Source organism: Saimiri boliviensis, chromosome 13 (assembly GCF_048565385.1).
Source record: "Saimiri boliviensis isolate mSaiBol1 chromosome 13, mSaiBol1.pri, whole genome shotgun sequence".
Classification (NCBI taxonomy): domain Eukaryota; kingdom Metazoa; phylum Chordata; class Mammalia; order Primates; family Cebidae; genus Saimiri; species Saimiri boliviensis.
The window spans coordinates 38,229,737-38,235,752 of record NC_133461.1 but is presented as its reverse complement, the minus strand read 5'-3'; the positions used below and the strand labels follow the sequence as shown (position 1 = coordinate 38,235,752).

The 6,016-nt window shown below is 35.0% G+C and overlaps 1 non-coding gene across 1 annotated transcript; it reads right to left on the bottom strand.

Annotated features, from left to right (window-relative positions):
• Positions 1–622: 622 nt before the first annotated feature.
• On the bottom strand, positions 623–727 carry LOC120361689 (U6 spliceosomal RNA). Its single transcript, XR_005577830.1, has one exon. It is a non-coding gene; the product is annotated as a U6 spliceosomal RNA (small nuclear RNA).
• Between the last annotated feature and the right edge of the window lie 5,289 nt (positions 728–6,016).

Sequence of the window (6,016 nt, the reverse complement as noted above, 5' to 3'; positions counted from 1 at the left end):
ACGTTCTTATCCAGTATTTTGACCTCCACCCATCTCTTCTTTATTTGTCTAATATTTATATAGTGTTCCACAAACTTTTAGATATAATGTATATTGTTTATAAGAGATGTATGTCGGTCTGATCTCATTAAATGGAAAATAACCTTCATTAACTATAGCATTTTTTAATCCCTCAGAATACTAATCTCAGAGTAGGCAGTAAATATGTGAGGAATTGCTGAAGCATGGACTGAGTTACCCAATAATTGTGTTCTATAATTAATAGCTGCATATTTTAAAAATTTTTTAATGAATACATAGACACATATGTATATGTTATATGCATGTTATAAACCTCGTTTCCCATTCATATCATTTTGCAGTTTGGGGACCATAATTCTTCTTGTTATCGCTTTTCTGAGGCCATTTCATGCCTCAAGATTAAACAATTATAATATCATTCTCTAACCGTATGGGCTCCTCAGGTGTTCTTCACAGGGTTCCTACATCTCTTTTTCACACTTCTTTGATAGAAAATGGGATGAATTAAATGACCAAAACTGGACCTAACTTTTATAATATCGGCTACAGAACTTTACAAAATCCGATTGGTATTTAAATATATGCAATCTTTTTTTTTTTTTTAAATATGGAACGCTTCACGAATTTGCGTGTCATCCTTGCGCAGGCCATGCTAATCTTCTCTGTATCATTCCAATTTTAGTATATGTGCTGCCGAAGCGAGCAATCTTAACTGAAGTTTTCAAACTTCAGGGTATCCACAAGTTAATTAACCTGGGTGTTTGTTGTCTCTCCAGTAGAAAACTCACAAATATTTTAGTTCAGTTTGCTTGGAGGCATCTCTGGAATCCCAATTTTAACATCCATGTGATTCTCTGCAGGTGCTGTGCAAAGCACACTTTGAGAAAAAATAGTTAGAGATCAATTAAATAGAAAGGTATAGGTATGTAAGAGAAATTATTAATCAGCAATGCTAAACACCCACAAGTTTATGATCAAGTTTCCTCTACTACTGTCTATGGGTCTCTTTTTCCTTCACTTAAAAGAAATTCTTAGTTTTAAAGTTTGTCTTATTCATACCTGCATTCCCCATCAAAAATCAAGGTTACAAAATTAACCTATATTCTGATGGGAATGTTCATTTGCTAAGTCATATAACTTCCAGGATTTAATTCCATTAGTCATATTTGATAATACAGTCTGAATGGTTGCAGATGGGTAGAACTGGTATCTTCAAATTATGCTCCTCAATCCAAGTTAATCTTCAATTGGTGGAGAATATGTGCATTTTTGTCACTGTATTTTTTTAGCATTAGGCCTCTTCTACTTTGTAACTCTCATATCCCTCTTTCATCACCCAACTCTTAAAACACATAGTAGAGCCATGCGGTTTCATGTATCAGTAGTTTGCTGTGTTAAGGCTGAGTAGTATTCCATTGCATAGATGACAACATTTTGTTTATCTGTTTACCTGTTGAGGAACATTTGGGTTGGGAGCTAATTATAAATAAAAATTATTATAAACATTTGAGAACAAATGTTTGGAGATTTTTAAAAATTTCTCTTAGGTAGATACCTAACAGTGAAATTTCTAGGTCATATGCTGTGTATATTTAACTTTCTAGAAAACTGCTAAATTTTCTAAATGATTGTGCCATTTTAAATTCCCACTAACAAATATAGAAGATCTATTTGCTCCACACTCTGGCCATCCTACAGCCATTCTTTTTAATTTTAGCAATTCTAGAGGCTGTCCAGTGGCGTACATGGTTGTTTTAATTTATATCCTTCTCTAATGACTAATGATGATGAGATCTTAGTGCTTTTTTGTCATCCATACATCTTCTCTTGTAAAGCATGTGCTCACACCACACATCTTTTGCCCAAATTTGTATGGGTTTGTCTTCTTGTTTGGGGGTTGAAAAGTATTACTGATAGAATTCTACAGCTTATTCTTTCATTTTAAATAGTTGAATTATTTGAAAAAAAGAAGTATTTAATTTGAATGAAGTTCAATTTATCCTTCACTTTTTTAAATGGTTTCTGGTTTGTTTGCTAAGATATCTTTGCCTATCTGAATGATTATATAATTTTCTCTTATGTTTAATTTGATAAATTTTATACCTTTAATGTTTACATTTAGAACTTTTATTTTAAAAGAAATTGCGTATACCATGTGAGGTAGGAGTTAAGGTTTACTTTTTTTCTTATGGATAACCAACGTTCTAGCACCATTTGTTGAAAAATATATCATTTTCCTATTGAATTGCTCTGTCAGTTCTATCACAAATACATCTCACCATGTATGTGTTGGTCTACTTCTGGACTCCCAGTTTGGTTCTTGTTGATCTATATGTCTACCTTTTAAAGCCCTATATGAATACTATGCTGTCTATCATATCATCATTGATGGTTTGCTTGATCAAGATCCAACCTAGGTCAGCAATTACATTGAGTCGTTACACCTTTTTAAGTCTATTTTATAAAGCTTTTCTCTTGTTGAATTTGTTTCTCTATTCCAAATATTTCCAGTAAACTAACAGTTATACACGGAATACTTATTGAAATCAAGTTCAACATTTTAGACAATAATACCAGATGTTGCTGTAAATGTGGATAATTGATTTTCAAAACAGAAAGTTGGAAAGTTTTTTTAATGTCTGGTTTCTGTATTTGTATAATCCTCTATCTGCTAATTTAGGTTAAAGAGTTTACATTTATTTTGATTTTAGAAGTCATGGAAATAAATTTTACTGAAAGTCTCAAAGCAGATGTAAATAATTATTAGTCCAATGGCTGGTATAAGAAACTCATTCTGAAGGCAGGCACTAGTCAGAAGCCTTATACCTGGGCCTGAGGAATTGAACCACAGATGAATGGGGAGGCTCTCCTTAGAAAAGCTACCTCTGCTGCTTGGTCATATTGGAGAACTCTTGGGTTGAATATTTATTTCGGCATTTTACCTCCTCCACCATTCATAAACCAGTGTTTCAAAGCAGGGCTGACTCCAACTCTTTTATGTTAGAATAGGAAGACATGCAAGAATAATAAAAAGAATAATAACTGAATATGAATCAATGAAAATTCAATGTTACCTAATTATCTCTTTTGACACATATTAAGACCAAATACATTCTTTGCAAGGCCCAGAGAAAAATTCAAATGCAAGATTCCTTTCTTAAAAATTACTATGAGCCTGAAGACAGCAAAAGCTGACCATTAATTAGGTGTAGACCCTTGTAAATTTGGGGTTCCATGTGACTGCACAGGTTTCACACTCATGAAGTTAGCCCTAAATGACAACCTAAATTATCTCCAATTTTTTAATGAAGAAACTTGAGAACAGAAGTGTAAATGGCTTGCATGTGGTTATGAAACTAAGATTGTGAAGCTGCAGGGGAAAGGTTTTCTGACCGTAAAGAATACCTGATAATAAAGCTGAATTCCAAACTCCATACCATGTGATGTAACGTAAATTGAGGAAAGTAAAGAGGGCACAGGAAAGAAAGGTAGGGTGGGAAAATCATTCTGAATACCCTTTGGTGTACTTTGAAATTCTGAGAACTAACCATGCATTAATTAGACAGCCAATGGTGAGGAAGCTTGGATGACTCACCAAGGAATTTGAGCAATAGTCTAGACCAGCATCTTGATCACTTACATCAGTATCACTTAAGGGTACATGTTGAAAATCAGATTCCTGAGCTGCAAAATAGGCATATAGGATCAGAATCCCAGGACTTTGCCCTGAGAGCATGTACACTTAACAAAATTCTTGAATGATAATCATGCAGTTTACTCCTCGTTGTCAAGTCTGGACCCAAAGTATATCTCAACTACTGTAGACAGTTAGATATCTACAGCATAGGTACAACCTCGTTCTAGATCATGTGAGAAGTCTCATAGCACAGAAAATGGTAATCACCTTGACATTTCTACAATGGCTAATATTTCAAATACATAGGAAACAAGTACACATGGAAGGGATAGTGATGATAGAAAAATGAAAAGAGAAATAAATCAGTAAAAGATAACTCCATATCCCCTGAGGCAATACTAGTCAAAGGTACTGGTAGGATAGCCAGGCATGGCAAAGCCAGGCTTCATCATAATTATTTATAAAGAAATGAAAGGAAGAAGACACTACTAAAAGTGGTACTAAGAGAGGCAAATTGTACTCCACTGAATTTTGCAGAATTTCCTCTACCATGTTGCTCCAAGCTCCAAATTAATTTTTTATCATTTTCTTCAAAACATATGTTTTATATTAAATATTTTTATTAAAAAATAAAGAGAAAAAAAACAAAATAGGGAAATAAAATCACAACAGAGCCTTTTGCTTCATTCCTGCAGAATCTTTTACTCCATCACTGTGTCTGTCTGGAGTTTTCTGCACTCACTGGGGAGAACACAGGGGGGTGTGTTTGTCTGCCCAGTGTGGAATCAAACACTCAGCCTCTCCTTGGAGAGGCTTTGTTGGCAGTCACACATGGATCTGCTCCAGGACCGGCAGATTTCAGGCCCCTGGAGAGATGCAAGATTTGCAAAGGGCAGGGAAGATTGGCAAAAATATTGACTTTGATATTTCATCACTTCACATTTCCAAAGAGTAGAAATGCACTGACAACTGCACCTTTCGAATCAGATGCTACCAGAGGTTCCCAGCGTAGCACACACTCTAGAGACTGTAATACCAACAAAGCCCCAAACAGAATGATTTATATTAGAGCAAAGTAATCAGCAGCCTTTCTGCTTCTCTCTGCTTGATTTCTCTTGTTCATCTGTTTGGGTAGCACTTTACAGCTTCCTATTATGGAACTTAACTTCTGGCTATTTTCAGATGTTATTTTGACTTCATTTGTCTTTTCAGTGTATATATAGCTTTCCTGACTATTAAGATCTGAATGGTGACAAGCAGCACCCCATTTTTTCCCTATCACCTGAGGAGAAATATTAAGTATTATTCAGTGCTTGGGAGGATGTATTTATCTTGGAATTACATCACCTTGCTCGGGGTTGTGTAATATGAGAGAAGTGGGTTGTGAAGAACAAGAAGAAGGACATTCAAGAGGTAGGTGGAGGAAAGAAATCAAACTTCCTTTGCATCTAAGTCTTATTTTTTTTTCTTTTTAAATTTGAGAGGGTTTGGCTCACAGAATACTGTATCTGATAGACTCAAAAATAATATCTTATTCTCTAAAAAGTTAGTTTGCCAATTATATATGTACAACAGTTTCATTTGTATGTTTCCTAATGTAAGTTACTTCATGTCTTAATGTAAGATACTCTTTGCTGTTTTAGTTAGGTATTATAGAAGCTTGCTGCTTTGTGTGGCTTACTCTGCCAATCATTTCTGCAACATTTCTTCTAAGATATGTGGCTATTATCCTGTGCCCCTTAAAATTTAGACCCATCATTGTCTTCCCTGCAAATCTATTCCCTATCCCCATGTGCTGAGTTACTTAGTCCTTCCCTTGATACTGCACATGCTTCTATTGAACAACTATCACACCAAATTTGAATTTATGTTTGAATATCTGCCCCTTATAAGAAGTGTGAATTATGTTTATTTCATATTTTGACTGATGTGGTTTGGCTGTGACCCCACCCAAATCTCACCTTAAATAGTAATCATTCTCACCTGTCAAGAGCAGGACCAGCTGGGGATAATTGAATCATGGGGTAGTTGCCCCCATACTGTTCTCATAGTAGTGGGTAAGTTTCATGAGAGCTAATGATTTTATAAAGGGGAGTTCCCCTACACAAGCTCTCTCTTGTCTGCTGACAGGTAAGGCATGACTTAGCTCCTTACTTGCTTTCTGCCATGATTGTGAGGCCTCCTTAGTCATGTGGAACTGTGAGTCCACTAAACCTCTTTTTTTTTTTTTTTTAATAAATTACTCAGTCTTGGGTATGTCTTATTAGCAGCATGAGAAGAGATTAATGCATTGACCTTCTGTAGAGGCTCTAATATATATTAGGTGCTCAATGTTTTTGTTTTTATTTTTATTGAATA